Genomic DNA, 16033 nt, shown 5'->3' with positions numbered 1-16033 from the left:
TGGGCTCCTAAAAAAATGAATAAAAAATTATATTGTAAAAAAAAAAAAAAAGTATTGACACTGTCCACAGGAGGATGTGCTTAGCTGAAAAAAAAAACTCCTCCCCTCCTGAAGACTCCTGGGTTGTATAACATCATTTGCCTAGGCCTGGAAACCAGAAATGAACTAAAGAAATGTCAAACAAAGTCTAAAACAATTAAATATAATATATTTTCTTGTCTATTTACTAATACTAACAGCATAAGGGTTAAAAAATTGTCAATGCTGATTGAGAGAGTAAATTTCCACTTTAGGAGCAGCCTTTTTCAAAGAGGGTTTTGTGGAACCTTAGGGTTCCTCCAAGGGTTGCTAGGTTCCTTGAGTTGTGAGCAAAAGTAGATCTTGATGCCCCACCTACATTGACCATCACCATAAATCGAGTTACAGTTCAGTGAGTAAAATATTTGATCCCCTACCAACCAACAATAATTCTAGCTACAGTAGGTGCTCATGTGGTACACAGATTAGTCCTGTCAATTCAAGAAGGTGCTCCTAATGACAACTCGTTATGTGTATAATGTATAATATGTGTATATATATGGATTCTGTCCACAGAATCTCTTCCATTCAAACCTCACCATCATGGGCAAGACCAAAGAGCTGTCAAAGAATGCCAGGGACAAGATTGTAGACCTGAACAAGGCTGGAATGGGCTACAAGACCATCAGCAAAAGGCTTAGCGAGGATACCACAGTTTGAGCGATTATTTCCAAATGGAAGAAATACAAAATAACCCTCAATTGCCCATGGTCTGGAGCGCCATGCAAGATTTCGACTCATGGGGTAAGGGGGATCATGAGAAAAGTGAGAAATCAGCCCAGAACTGGAGGAGCTTGTGAATGATCTCAAGGCATTTGGGACCACAGTGACCAAACAAACCATCGGTAACACAATACGCCACCAAGAATTGGATGAGAATCTTCTTACCTCAGCCAGAACACTGAGTCGTGGATGAGTCTTCCAGCGTGACAATGACCCAAAACTTACCACCAAGGAAACAAAGGAGTGGCCCAAGAGGAAGCACATTGAGGTCATGGAGTAGCCTATCCAGTCTCCAGACCTTAATCCTATAGAAAATTTATGAAGGGAGCTGAAACTTCAAGTTGCCAAGCGACAACCAAGAAACCTTAAAGATTTAGACAAGATCTGTAGAAGAAGAGGACCAAAATCTGAAGAAGAGTGGACCAAAATCCCTCCTGAGATGTTTGCAAACCCGGTCACCAACAACAAGAAATGTCTGACCTCTGTGCTTGCCAACAAGGGTTTCTCCTCCAAGTACTAGGTCATGTTTTGCTTGGGGATCAAATACTTAAACTCTATTTATAACATTTGTATTATGTGTTTTTTCTGGATTTTTGATTGATATTCCATGGGTGTAAAATAAACCCACGATACAAATTATAGACCCTTTATTTCTTTGTAAGTGGGCAAACTTACAAAATCTGCACGGGATCAAATAATAATTTTCCCCACTGTATGATTACTGACTGTGGCCCACTGTGTTCTAACAACCAATGACATCATCCTTTTTTGCCCCTCCCCTACTTTGGTGTATTTGCTTTGAAAGAATAAATCACATCTAATGTTGTGTCCTACATGTGTAAATGTTGCTGCGTTATGTAAAACTATTAGTTCATTGGTATAAGCAATCATAATGTGTAAAAAGAACAAAAAATCATGATCATCTCCCCAGAGTAATACTGTGTTACTATGGTAACACTATTGCTCTGGTCACAGTGTGTTAAAAAAAAAGTATAAAAAAGAAAAAAAATGTAATAAACAAAAGATTTTTTTAAAATATATATATATATATATATATATATATATATATACCGTATATACTCGAGTATAGGCCGACCCGAATATAAGCCGAGGCCCCCAATTTACCCCCAAAAAAACTGGCAAACTTATTGACTCGTGTATAAGCCGAGGGTGAGACATGCCTGTCCATCCCTGTGTGTGTGTCCGTCCATCCCTGTGTGTCCGTCCATCCCTGTGTGTCCGTCCATCCCTGTGTGTCCGTCCATCCCTGTGTGTCCGTCCATCCATCCCTGTGTGTGTGTGTGTCCATCCATCCATCCATCCCTGTGTGTGTGTGTCTCCATCCATCCATCCATCCATCCCTGTGTGTGTGTGTCTCCATCCATCCATCCCTGTGTGTGTGTGTCTCCATCCAGCCATCCATCCCTGTGTGTGTGTGTATCCATCCATCCCTGTGTGTGTGTGTGTCTCCATCCATCCATCCGTGTGTGTGTGTGTGTGTGTGTGTGTGTGTGTGTGTGTGTGTATATGTGTGTGTGTGTGTGTGTGTGTGTGTCCAGCCTACCTGTGTCCCGAGCCTTTGTCCCGAGCCTCCGTCCCGTGCCTTGCCTCCTTGCCTCCGTCCCGTGCCGTGCCTTGCCTCCGTCCCGTGTCGTGCCTTGCCTTGCCTCCGTCCCGTCCCGTGCCGTGCCTTGCCTTGCCTCCGTCCCGTGCCCTCTTCGTCGGCGCCTCGGCGGCCATTGTAAAATTCAAAAGCCGCGCCTCCGCCTTCGCCTGTGATAGGCGGAACACTGAATTTCGGACATCGTATCATCCGTAGTACGAGGATGATACGATGTCCGTGATAGGCGGAACACAGGCTGCTGGGAAATTCAGTGTTCCGCCTATCACAGGCGGAGCCGGGGGCGCGGCTTTTGAATTATAGAATGGCCGCTGTCTGTCTGCTCGACACGCTGATCGAGCAGGCAGACAGCGATGACTCGAGTATAAGCCGAGGGGGGCACTTTCAGCCTCAAAAAAGAGGCTGAAAATCTCGTCTTATACTCGAGTATATACGGTATATATATATAGTAACCAGTCAGTGTCCTTGATTACAGAACACCAGTTAAATGATGATGCTGTACATGTGATGGTGACAGTATGTAAACAAATGTACCGTCCTGGGATTTATAGGCCCTAACGAAATGAGATAGGCCGTCAGTACATCAGAATTGATCAATTTTCAGATACAGTATCTCACAAAAGTGAGTACACCCCTCACATTTTTATTATTTTGCTATATCTTTTCATGTGACAACACTGAAGAAATGACACTTGTCTACAATGTAAAGTAGTGAGTGTACAGCTTGTATAACAGTGTAAATTTGCTGTCCCCTCAAAATAACTCAACACACAGCCATTAATGTCTAAACCGCTGGCAACAAAAGTGAGTACACCCCTAAGTGAAAATGTCCAAATTGGGCCCAAAGTGTCAATATTTTGCATGGCCACCATTATGGAAGCACTGCCTTAACCCTCTTGGGCATGGAGTTCACCAGAGCTTCACAGATTGCCTCTGGAGTCCTCTTCCCCTCCTCCATGATGGCATCACAGAGCTGGTGGATGTTAGAGACCTGGCGCTCATCCACCTTCCGTTTTAGGATGCCCCACAGATGCTCAATAGGGTTTAGGTCTGGAGACATGCTTGGCCAGTCCATCACCTTTACCCTCAGCTTCTTTAGCAAGGCAGTGGTCATCTTGGAGGTGTGTTTGGGGTCGTTATGTTGGAATACTGCCCTGTGGCCCAGTCTCTGAAGGGAGGGGATCATGCTCTGCTTCAGTATGTCACAATACATGTTGGCATTCATGGTTCCCTTAATGAACTCCCCAGTGCTGGCAGCCCCAGACCATGACACTCCCACCACCCTGCTTGTTTGTAGAAAAGACACACTTGTCTTGTACTCCTCATCTGGTTGCCCCCACACACGCTTGTCACCATCTGAACCAAATAAGTTTATCTTGGTCTCATCAGACCACAGGACATGGTTCCAGTAATCCATGTCCTTAGTCTGCTTGTCTTCAGCAAACTGTTTTCAGGGCTTTCTTGTGCATCATCTTTAGAAGAGGGTTCCTTCTGGGATGACAGCCATGCAGACCAATTTGATGCAGTGTGCAGCGTATGGTCTGAGCACTGACAGGCTGACCCCCCCCCCCCCCCCCCCCACCCTTCAACCTCTGCAGTAATTCTGGCAGCCCTCATACATCTATTTCCCAAAGACAACCTCTGGATATGATGCTGAGCACGTGTACTCAGCTTCTTTGGTCGACCATGACAAGGCCTGTTCTGAGTGGAACCTGTCCTGTTAAACCGCTGTATGGTCTTGGTCACTGTGCTGCAGCTCAGTTTCAGGGTCTTGGCAATCTTCTTATAGCCTAGGCCATCTTTATGTAGAGCAACAATTCATACAGATTCTCAGTATGTTCTTTGCCATGAGGTGCCATGTTGAACTTCCAGTGACCAGTATGAGAGAGTGAGAGCGATAACACCAAATTTAACACACCTTCTCCCCATTCACACCTGAGATATTGTAACACTAACGAGTCACATGGCACCAGGGAGGGAAAATGGCTAATTGGGCTCAAATTGAACATTTTCACTTAGGTGTGTACTCACTTTTGTTGCCACAGAGTTTAGACATTAATGGCTGTGTGTTGAGTTATTTTGAGGGGACAGCAAATTTACACTGTTATACAAGCTGTACACTCACTACTTTACATTGTAGACAAGTGTCATTTCTTCAGTGTTGTCACATGAACAGATATAATAAAATATTCACAAAAATGTGAGGGGTGTACTCACTTTTGTGGGATACTGTATATACCATAGTTTGTGGACTCTATAACTTTCCTACAGACTAAATAATAAACACTGATTTGGGTTATTTTCACCAAAGAAATATAGCAGAATACATTTTGTAAAGATTATTTATTTGCAAAATCCTATAACAGAAATGAAGAAAAGCGTGTTTTTTTTTCAACATTTTGAGGATTTTTTTGTTTATTTAGCAAAAAATAAAAAACACAGTGGTGATTTAATACCATCAAAAGAAAACTCTCTTTGTGTGGGGGAAAAGAGGATAAAAATGTCATATGGGTACAGTGTTACATGACCGTAATTGTCATTCAAAGTGTGAGAGCGCTGAATGCTGAATATTGGCCTGGGCAGGAATTGAAGTGGTTAAGAACATTTGTCATTTTATCTTTGTAACTAATTGACAAATCCCTGATTTGGTTATGTCTACACAGAGCTCCGTTTTGCTTTCAGTCCATGGCAGTCATTGCACCTTTTTAGCGGGAATATTAAGACATATTTAAAAAGGGATCAAAGTCTTTACCAAGTAACTATAGACTTGTTAGTTTAACTTCTATAGTCGGGAAGTTACTGGAGAGTTCAATAAAAGACCACATAGATGAGTTCTTGGAAAAATATATTTTAAGCAACAGACAGCATGGATTCATGAAAGACAGAAGTTGTCAGACAAACCTGATTTCTTTTTATGAGGAGGTAAGTAAAACCTTGGACAGAGGGGTGGCGGTGGACGTGGTATACTTTGCATTTTGTGGATTTTGCAAAAACATTCGATACAGTTCCGCACACACGGCTCATGTGTAAGGTAAAGTCTACAGGTTTGGAAATATCAGTTTGTAAATGGATGGAAAACTGACTAAAAGACAGAATTCAAAGAGTAGTGGTTAATGATTCTTACTCTGAATGGTCTAAGGTTATCAGTGGTGTACCCCAAGGTTCAGTGCTGGGACCCTTACTTTTTAATATCTTTATAAATGATATTGGTTCTGTGATTAAAAGTACCATTTCAGTCTTTGCAGATGACACCAAGCTAAGCAGTGGAATAACGTCCTTACAGGATGTCTCCAATTTACAAGCCGAACCTCAATGCTCTGTCTAATTGGGCGACTATGTGGCAGATGAGGTTTAATGTTGATAAATGTAAAGTTCTGCACTTGGGGGCTAAGAATATGCATCATACATGCTAGGGGGAGTACAACTGGGGGAATCAACGGTGGAGAAGGATCTGGGAGTTTTGGTAGATCATAAGCTCAATAATAACTTTCAATGCCAAGCTGCAGTTTCCAAAGCTAGCAAAGTCCTTTCTTGTATTGAAAGAGGTATGGACTCCAGAGATATCATTTTGCCCCCCCTGTACAAATCATTAGTAAGACCTCATCTGGAATATGCAGTTCAATTTTGGGCACCAGTTCTCAAAAAAGATATCAGGGAACTGGAGAAAGTGCAGAGAAGGGCAACCAAACTGATAAGAGGTATGGAGGAGCTCAGCTATGAGGAAAGATTAGAGGAACATAATTTATTCCTTCTTGAAATGAGTAGATTAAGGGGGGAAATGATCAACATTTACAAATATATAAGGGGTCCATATAAATTCACTTTTTCGGTCAACACAGAGGACAAGGGGGCACTCTTTACGCCTAGAGGAAAAGAGATTTAATCTCCAATTATGGAAAGGTTTCTTCAAAGTAAGAGCTGTGAAAATATGTAATAGGCTCCCTGGCAATCTACTGAGCTGGCCAGAACCAATCTACTGGTTCAGGCCAGCTCAGTAGATTGCTTTAAGAAAGGCCTGGATTCTTTCCTAAATGTACATAATATAACTGGGTACTGACATTTATAGGTAAAGTTGATCCAGGAAAAATCTCTGGGATCAGGAAGGATTTTTTTTTCCCCTGCTGTACCAATTTGAATCCTGCTTTGCTGGGGTTTTTTCGCCTTCCTCTGGATCAACTGTGGGTATAGGATTGGGTATATGGGATTGTATGATAGTATTTATTTATTTTTATGGTTGAATTAGATGGACTTGTGTCTTTTTTCAACCTGATTAACTATGTAATAATGTTATAGTATTGGCAGGGGTGGCAAGACTACGTTGTATCCCCGACTTCCCAATCTTGTTTCTATTGAGGTGTTAAATCCACAAGGGTGGGCTTTCATTTCAGTCCACCAGCTCAGAGAACGCACAGAGGTAATTCAGTCATTGGCTAGTTGTGACTTGCCAGCGCCCAACGCAGAAAGCCTCCACTTGTTCAAATATAAAACAAATAACTTTCCCGGATCTCACAGTAATTGCTGTGCAAATATACTGACGCCTTTATTTATTTTTTGCTTACCTTTTCTATCTCCACCAAGTCCCCGTATGTTGTGGACACGTCAAACTATACATAAAACTGGTCTTGCTGCTAGGTAATGGAGTCCTGTTATGTTCAGTGATGACAAAGGTTGTGATGATCATCTCTTTGAAAGATTGTCGCTCTTCTGTGTACTTTTTGTTCCTTTGTGGGATATTAAAGAGTTTGAATGGATAAAATAATTGGAATGCTCAAAGCAGCTGCAATGGCCAGACTTGTATCCACTCATTGGTAATTGGTACTAATTTAGGAAGGTTATATAAGATGGAATGAAAGGCTCATAAAGGATGGTTTGGATTAATCATCCAGGATAGATGGGTACACAGGTAGGTGATGTAATGAAGATGGGTCTGTGTTAGTGTTGCAGGAAGGAGTAATGGAGGAAGGTCTGTGTTAGTGATGTAGGATGGAGTAATGGAGGAGGGTCTATGTTAGTGTTGTAGGAAGGAGTAATGGAGGAGAGTCTATGTTAGTGATGTAGGATGGAGTAATGGAGGAGAGTCTGTGTTAGTGTTGTAGGATGGAGTAATGGAGGAGGGTCTATGTTAGTGATGTAGGATGGAGTAATGGTGGGTCTGTGTTAGTGATGTAGGATGGAATAATGGAGGAGGGTCTCTGTTAGTTATGTAGGGTGGAGTAATAGAGGAGGGTCTGTGTTGGTGATGAAGTAATGGAGAAGGGCCTGTGTAAGTGATGTAGGATGGAGTAGTGCAGAAGGGTCTGTGTGAGTGATATAGGGTGGAGTAATGGTGGGTCTGTGTTAGTGATGTAGGATGGAATAATGGAGGAGGGTCTGTGTTGGTGATGTAGGATGGAGTAATGGTGGGTCTGTGTTGGTGATGTAGGATGGAGTAATGGAGGAGGGTCTGTGTTAGTGATGGAGTAATGGAGAAGGGCCTGTGTAAGTGATGTAGGATGGAGTAGTGGAGAAGGGTCTGTGTTGGTGATGTAGGATGGAGTAATGGTGGGTGTGTGTTGGTGATGTAGGATGGAGTAATGGAGGAGGGTCTGTGTAAGTGATGTAGGATGGAGTAATGGAGGAGGGTCTGTGTTAGTGATGTAGGATGGAGTAATGGAGGAGGGCCTGTGTTAGTGATGTAGGATGGAATAATGGAGGAGGGTCTGTGTTAGCGTTGTACGATGGAGAAATGGAGAAAGGTCAGTGTTAGTGATGTAGGATGGAGTAATGGAGAAGGGTCTGTGTTAATGATGTAGGCTGGAATAATGGAGGAGGGTCTGTGTTGGTGATGTAGGATGGAGTAATGGTGGGTCTGTGTTGGTGATGTAGGATGGAGTAATGGAGGAGAGTCTGTGTTGGTGATGTAGGATGGAGTAATGGAGGAGAGTCTGTGTTGGTGGTGTAGGATGGAGTACTGGAGGAGGGTCTGTGTTAGTGATGTAGGATGGAGGAGGGTCTGGGTTAGTGATGTAGGATGGAGTAATGGAGGAGGGTCTGTGTTAGTGATGTAGGGTGGAGTAATGGAGGAGGGTCTGTGTAAGTTATGTAGGATGGGGTAATGTAGGAGGGTATCTGTTAGTGATGTAGGATTGAGTAATGGTGATGGGTCTGTGTTAGTGATGTAGGATGGAATAATGGAGGAGGGTCTGTGTTAGTGATGTAGGGTGGAGTAATGGTGGGTCTGTGTTGGTGATGTAGGATGGAGTAATGGAGGAGAGTCTGTGTTAGTGATGTAGAATGGAGTAATGGAGGAGGGTCTCTGTTAGTGATGTAGGATGGAGTAATGGTGGAGGGTCTGTGTTAGTGATGTAGGATGGAATAATGGAGGAGGGTCTGTGTTAGTGATGTAGGGTGGAGTAATGGTGGGTCTGTGTTGGTGATGTAGGATGGAGTAATGGAGGAGGGTCTCTGTTAGTAATGTGGGATGGAGTAATGGAGGAGGGTCTCTGTTAGTGATGTAGGATGAAGTAATGGAGGAGGGTCTCTGTTAGTGATGTGGGATGGAGTAATGGAGGAGGGTCTCTGTTAGTGATGTGGGATGGAGTAATGGAGGAGGGCCTGTGTAAGTTATGTAGGATGTGGTAATGTAGGAGGGTATCTGTTAGTGATGTAGGATGGAGTAATGGTGGAGGGTCTGTGTTAGTGATGTAGGATGGAATAATGGAGGAGGGTCTGTGTTAGTGATGTAGGGTGGAGTAATGGTGGGTCTGTGTTGGTGATGTAGGATGGAGTAATGGAGGAGAGTCTGTGTTAGTAATGTAGGATGGAGTAATGGAGGAGGGTCTCTGTTAGTGATGTAGGATGGAGTAATGGTGGAGGGTCTGTGTTAGTGATGTAGGATGGAATAATGGAGGAGGGTCTGTGTTAGTGATGTAGGGTGGAGTAATGGTGGGTCTGTGTTGGTGATGTAGGATGGAGTAATGGAGGAGGGTCTCTGTTAGTAATGTGGGATGGAGTAATGGAGGAGGGTCTCTGTTAGTGATGTAGGATGAAGTAATGGAGGAGGGTCTCTGTTAGTGATGTGGGATGGAGTAATGGAGGAGGGTCTCTGTTAGTGATGTGGGATGGAGTAATGGAGGAGGGCGTGTGTAAGTTATGTAGGATGGGGTAATGTAGGAGGGTATCTGTTAGTGATGTAGGATGGAGTAATGGTGGAGGGTCTGTGTTAGTGATGTAGGATGGAATAATGGAGGAGGGTCTGTGTTAGTGATGTAGGGTGGAGTAATGGTGGGTCTGTGTTGGTGATGTAGGATGGAGTAATGGAGGAAAGTCTGTGCTAGTGATGTAGGATGGAGTAATGGAGGAGGGTCTCTGTTAGTGATGTAGGATGGAATAATGGAGGAGGGTCTGTGTTAGTGATGTAGGATGGAATAATGGAGGAGGGTCTGTGTTAGTGATGTAGGGTGGAGTAATGGTGGGTCTGTGTTGGTGATGTAGGATGGAGTAATGGAGGAGAGTCTGTGTTAGTGATGTAGGATGGAGTAATGGAGGAGGGTCTCTGTTAGTGATGTAGGATGGAGTAATGGTGGAGGGTCTGTGTTAGTGATGTAGGATGGAATAATGGAGGAGGGTCTGTGTTAGTGATGTAGGGTGGAGTAATGGTGGGTCTGTGTTGGTGATGTAGGATGGAGTAATGGAGGAGGGTCTCTGTTAGTAATGTGGGATGGAGTAATGGAGGAGGGTCTCTGTTAGTGATGTAGGATGAAGTAATGGAGGAGGGTCTCTGTTAGTGATGTGGGATGGAGTAATGGAGGAGGGCCTGTGTAAGTTATGTAGGATGGGGTAATGTAAGAGGGTATCTGTTAGTGATGTAGGATGGAGTAATGGTGGAGGCTCTGTGTTGGTTATGAAGGATGGAATAATGGAAGAGGGCCTGTGTTGGTGATGTAGGATGGAGTAAGGCAGTGTTGGAGGATACAGTGAAATGGCACATCGGTAAGGGGTGTCTTAAATTTAAAAATTGGGATCAAATTTATTATAAAGGGTGGAACGATATGTACAGTGCTGGAATGCAGATTTAGATGATGAAAAAGCATAGAGTACAGGGATGGAGGGTGGTTTGGGTTATGGTGACTAATTTTAGTTATTCTCAGTTAATATAGCATGGAATAGTGGAGTGATAGAGAATGGTTAGAGTTTATGATATGGGATGGAGCAGTGCAGTGATGGTGAATAGTCTAAGTTTATATTAAAAGATGGGAAGGTACGTTATCTGGAGGTAAACTCCTCCCTCTCCCCTGAATCCTCCCAAATTGTCACAACCCATGATGTGCTTGCTTAGAATATATACAACTCCGACACTTCCTTAGACAATACTCCTCTTTGGCACCTCTCACTAGAAAAACCATTGCTGTCTCATTCCTCCCAGGCCTGACCATCTACTCTCTCAGATATACCAAATCCTACTACAAGAATCCTATCCACACCCACCCTCATTTATGTCTAAATGGGAACAGGAACTGTGAATGCAGTGGCAGATGATCTTGAGTGATCTCAAATATTGGCATTATCCTACAAACGGCATTATCCTACAAACGTTCAGCATCTTCAGTTGCCCAAGAGAGCAACTACCGCATACTCATGAGATGGTATCGCTGTCCCTTAACTCTTCATAAATTCGACCCCACTATCCCTGACATCTGTTGGTGCTATTTACAGGCTCCTGGCACCATACTAAATATCTGGGGCACTTGCCCACTCATTATACCGCTTTTGGACAAAATCCTACAACCGTTTATGGACTTAGTGGGTGATACATACCTGAACCTACCCCAGCTTTCTGTGCTGTCTTTGTTGCCGGGCTCCTGCAAACAGATCAAGAAAAGTCTGATTAGACACTTTTTAACTGTGGCTCATTCTGTTATTGTCAGGTACTGGCTTCAAAATGACCCATCTACCTTGGCTGCTTGGGCTTGTGAAATGAATCAAATGGAATATTTAGAAATTATGATAGCTCAGGATGAGGATAAATGAGACTCCCACAGTCTCAAGTGGACAGTCTGGAATTATTTCCGGTATTCCTCAAATTTTCATACTTTTACATCCTCTAAGGTTTGACCTTGTGCATCCCTCTGGGATTCTCTCAGGAAATAGGTTGCCTTCTTCTTGGTCCTGTCAATGCCTGAGGTTTTCCATCCCCTCCACTACCCATGTGCCTCTCCTGCCCCCCCCCCTTTTTTTTTTTTACTTCTTCCCTCTCTCCTACATTTTACTTCTATATGTACTCCCCCCTCATGATGTTGCTAAGTAGGGCCTTTAATGTGCTCTTTCTTTTTGCTACCTTGCTGCTCCCTAGCAGCACTTACTATGGTTTTTTTTCAGGGAGGTGTTAAGTTTTTTCTGTGTCTTTGAATAGCATGTGTTAATGCTCCTAGTCTATGTTCTGATACCTTTGAGACTAGGACCTTCTTCCTATCTTACATTAATACTCATATTCTTTAGGCTATTGTTTGTACTGCTGTTATGTATTGCCTAAATGCGTGGAAACAGATTCTAAGTGCTCTGTTTGCCTTGTCCACACCCTTTGAGTACACTTCATATTTTGTCTAAGTGGACTTTTCTATTTGCAAAAAATCGAATAAAACAGACTAAATATAATGTGTTCAAAAAAAAACATGGAATAGTAAAGTGATGGAAGACAGTTTGAGTTGATGATATGGGATGGAATAGTGGAATGACGGGATATAGTTTGAGTTTATAATAAAAGATGGAGTGATGGTGAATGGTTTGATTTTATATTAAAGGATGCATTAGTAAAGTGATGATAGACGGTCTAAGTTTATAAAGTAGTGTAGGGTAGTGCAGAGATTTAGGATGATTTCAGTTTATAATGAAGGATGGAGTAGTGTGGTGATGGAGGATGGTTTCAATTTAAAATGAAGGATGGAGTAGTGCAGTGATGAAGGATGGTTTGCGTTTACAATGAAGGATGGAGTAGTGCAGTGATAATAATAGTTTGAGTTTATAATGAAGAATGGAGTAGTGCAGTGATAATAATAGTTTGAGTTTATAATGAAGGATGGAGTAGTACAGTGATAATAATAGTTTGAGTTTATAATGAAGGATGGAGACATGCATTGATGGAGGATGGTTTGAGTCTATACTGAAGGATGAAGTAGTGCAGTGATGGAGGAAGGTTTGAGTTTATAATGAAGGATGGAGTAGTGCAATGATGGAGGATGGTTTGGGATTATAATAATGGATGGAGTAGTGCGGTGACGGAGGATGATTTGAGTCTATAATGAAGGATGGAGTAGTGCGGTGATGGAGGATGATTTGAGTCTATATATCGAAGGATGGAGTAGTGCAGTGATGGAGGAAGGTTTGAGTTTATAATGAAGGATGGAGTAGTGCGGTGATGAAGGATGGGTTGAGTTTATAATGAAGGGTGGAGTAGTGCAGTGATGGAGGAAGGTTTGAGTTTATAATGACGGATGGAGTAGTGTGGTGATGGAGGATGGTTTGAGTTTATAATGAAGGATGGAGTAGTGCGGTGATGAAGGATGGGTTGAGTTTATAATGAAGAATGGAGTAGTGCAGTAATGAAGGATGGGTTGAGTTTATAATGAAGGATGGAGTAGTGCAGTGATGAAGGATGGGTTGATTTTATAATGAAGGATGAAGTAGTGCAGTGATGGAGGATAGTATGTGTCTATAATGAAGGATGGAGTAGTGTAGTGATGGAGAAAGGTTTGAGTTTATAATGAAGGATGTAGTAGTGTGGTGATGAAGGATGGGTTGAGTTTATAGTGACGGATGGAGTAGTGCGGTGATGGAGGATGGTTTGAGTTTATAATGAAGGATGGAGTAGTGCGGTGATGGAGGATGGTGTGAGTTTATAATGAAGGATCAAGTAGTGCAGTGATGGAGGATGGTATGTGTCTATAATGAAGGATGGAGTAGTGCAGTGATGGAGGATGGTATGTGTTTATAATGAAGGATGGAGTAATGCAGTGATGGAGAAAGGTTTGAGTTTATAATGAAGGATGGAGTAGTCCGTGATGGAGGATGATTTGAGTCTATAATGAAGGATGGAGTAGTGCGGTGATGGAGGATGGTTTGGGTTTATAATGAAGGATGGAGTAGTGCAATGATGGAGGAAGGTTTGAGTTTATAATGAAGGATGGAGTAGTGCGGTGATGGAGGATGATTTGAGTTTATAATGAAGGATGGAGTAGTGCGGTGATGGAGGATGGTTTGAGTTTAGAATGAAGGATGGAGTAGTGCAATGATGGAGGAAGGTTTGAGTTTATAATGAAGGATGGAGTAGTGCGGTGATGGAGGATGATTTGAGTTTATAATGAAGGATGGAGTAGTGCAGTGATGGAGGATGGTTTGGGTTTATAATGATGGATGGAGTAGTGCGGTGATGGAGGATGATTTGAGTTTATAATGAAGGATGGAGTAGTGCAATGATGGAGGAAGGTTTGAGTTTATAATGAAGGATGGAGTAGTGCGGTGATGGAGGATGATTTGAGTTTATAATGAAGGAGGGAGTAGTGCGGTGATGGAGGATGATTTGAGGAGTCTATAATGGAGGGAGTAGTGCAGTCATGGAGGATGGTTTGAGTTGATAATGAAGGTGGGTGTTGTATTGTGAACATGTTTTTCACTCAGCATTTGTAAAGGCAAATGAGTGAATGTCATCTTTTTAAGGCTGGAGATAAAACCTTTGTTTATGAAGATAAGAGGTCTCATAAAGAAAAAATCTACTTCAGTGATGATTAATTTTTTTGGATATTGGGGGACTTAAGTACAGCCCCTTGCATCACCAAAGGGACGCACATAATACTCAATGAGTATTTGGTGTCAGGGACATCAGACAACAGGTAAAGGCTATGGCAAAGACACAGTAGATGGTCAGAGACTATGGGCATACTGCAAAAGTAGGTCAGAAACGTCAGACATGTTACAGGACATGGTCAGAGACTAGGAATATGCTACAAAAGAATGTCAGAAACTGCACACATGCTATAGGAGTTGTTGGAGCCTAGGGGCTCAGAGGGCCTTACAAAAAATGCTTATGGGACTCAGGTTGGGCACCAGCTTGTTTGCTTTCTCTATCCACATTGAGCAGTTTGCAATCCAGTAATCCACGACCTTTCCAAAAAAAAATGTACAGAAAATAAAGGAGAGATGTTGCTAGTGAATCTTTCTTTTTTTTTTTTATGGTATATCATTATTGTCATATTACTTAACATAATGTGTCCTTTTAATTTCAGGAAAGAATGGATTTCCTACTATGAGCTTTACCAAAAATCAGTGATCTGCATATTCAAGGTTAGTGGTTGGCATCTTTGACCAGATGTTTTGCCTATTCTGTTGGATTAAAGTTAACCTTCCTGTTCTTACCTTTCCCACACTTTACTACCCTGATCCCCAGCTTTGGAGTCCTGAAATTTCTGGGCAAATTATATTTTGAAATTCAGTATTTGCAAAATGCTCAAATGAAACTCTTATGCCACGTACACCTGATCGGAAGTTCGGCCAGCAAAAGACCGATGAGAGCTTTTCATCAGAAAATGCTACTGTGTGTACGCTCCATCGGAATTTAGCTGGCCGAATTCCCACCAGCAAAAATTTGATAGCATGTTTTCAATTTTCCCGACGGAAAAACGTTCTATCGGAAATTCTGATCGTGTGTATGCAATTCCGACGCGCAAAAACTCACATATGCTCAGATTCAACTACGAGATGGAAGTTATTGGCTACTAGGTATTGAACTTCCTTTTTCTAATCCCGTCGTACGTGTTGTACGCCACCGCGTTCTTGGCGGTCGGAATTTGGTGTGACCGTGTGTAGCCAAGACAGTTTGAGTGGAATTCCATCAGAATTCCAATGGGAAAACCATCAGAGCTTTTTCCAACGAGAATTCCGATCGTGTGTATGCAGCATAATGGTTTGGGGTCAGGTATATACTTTTTGTTTGAAGTATACTTATAAATTGATTTTTTTTTTCATATTGTACAGTATATAAAATGTTTGTGAACTTTTTATATAGGGTGTGCCTGATTCATTCTCCTCCTCCTGTGTGTATAACTTTCAACTTAGGCTGTTGAGCTTTGCAGGCAATAGGGCTTTCTTTTTACAACGGGGGAGCTAAGAGCGGCCCGCAAAACATGTTAAAAAGAGCCAAGAGCTCCACCTGTTGGCTGTATATAAGAATGCAAAATATTTATCTGACTACAACAAAAAATAAAATGTGATTCTGAAGCGCTGCCCATAATAAATAAAGAAATGATAAAAGTCCAAAAAATTAGTTGCGGAAGGCGACTGGTACCCCTTACCTGGAAAATCTGTGTTTTTCTTTGGGCTTTGGTTCTATATTGGGGTATTATGCAAGGCCAGTAAATGTAAGAACAGACACTTTAGGGTTCCTACTATGTAGATTGAGGTTTTGTGAGGACAACCATCACTTTGAAGTCCAGCTCCTCCTTTCCAAAAACATTAATCTAGGAAATAAATTAGACAGCATTGTAAAGAGTGTTAATTTTGTATTTGTTCTTATAGTTGTCATGACCCCCAAAAGCATTTGCTTCCTTGAACTTCCGATCTTCACAGGAAAGTGTTAACAGT

General features: G+C 42.3%; 1 protein-coding gene across 5 annotated transcripts in view; it reads left to right on the top strand.

Moving 5' to 3' along the window:
- PLCB4 (phospholipase C beta 4) overlaps window positions 1–16033 on the top strand; it is a 524177-nt gene that overhangs the window by 122974 nt on the left and 385170 nt on the right. For all 5 annotated transcript variants that reach the window (XM_077485485.1, XM_077485488.1, XM_077485487.1 and 2 more), the window contains exon 2: window positions 14680–14737. The gene's annotated coding sequence lies outside the window, so the exon portion shown is untranslated. The remainder of the gene's footprint in view (window positions 1–14679; window positions 14738–16033) is intronic.

Source organism: Lithobates pipiens, unplaced genomic scaffold (genome assembly GCF_037356315.1).
Source record: "Lithobates pipiens isolate NorthernLeopardFrog02 unplaced genomic scaffold, aLitPip1_a1.2 Scaffold_18, whole genome shotgun sequence".
Classification (NCBI taxonomy): domain Eukaryota; kingdom Metazoa; phylum Chordata; class Amphibia; order Anura; family Ranidae; genus Lithobates; species Lithobates pipiens.
This window is presented reverse-complemented; position numbering and strand designations above follow the sequence as displayed.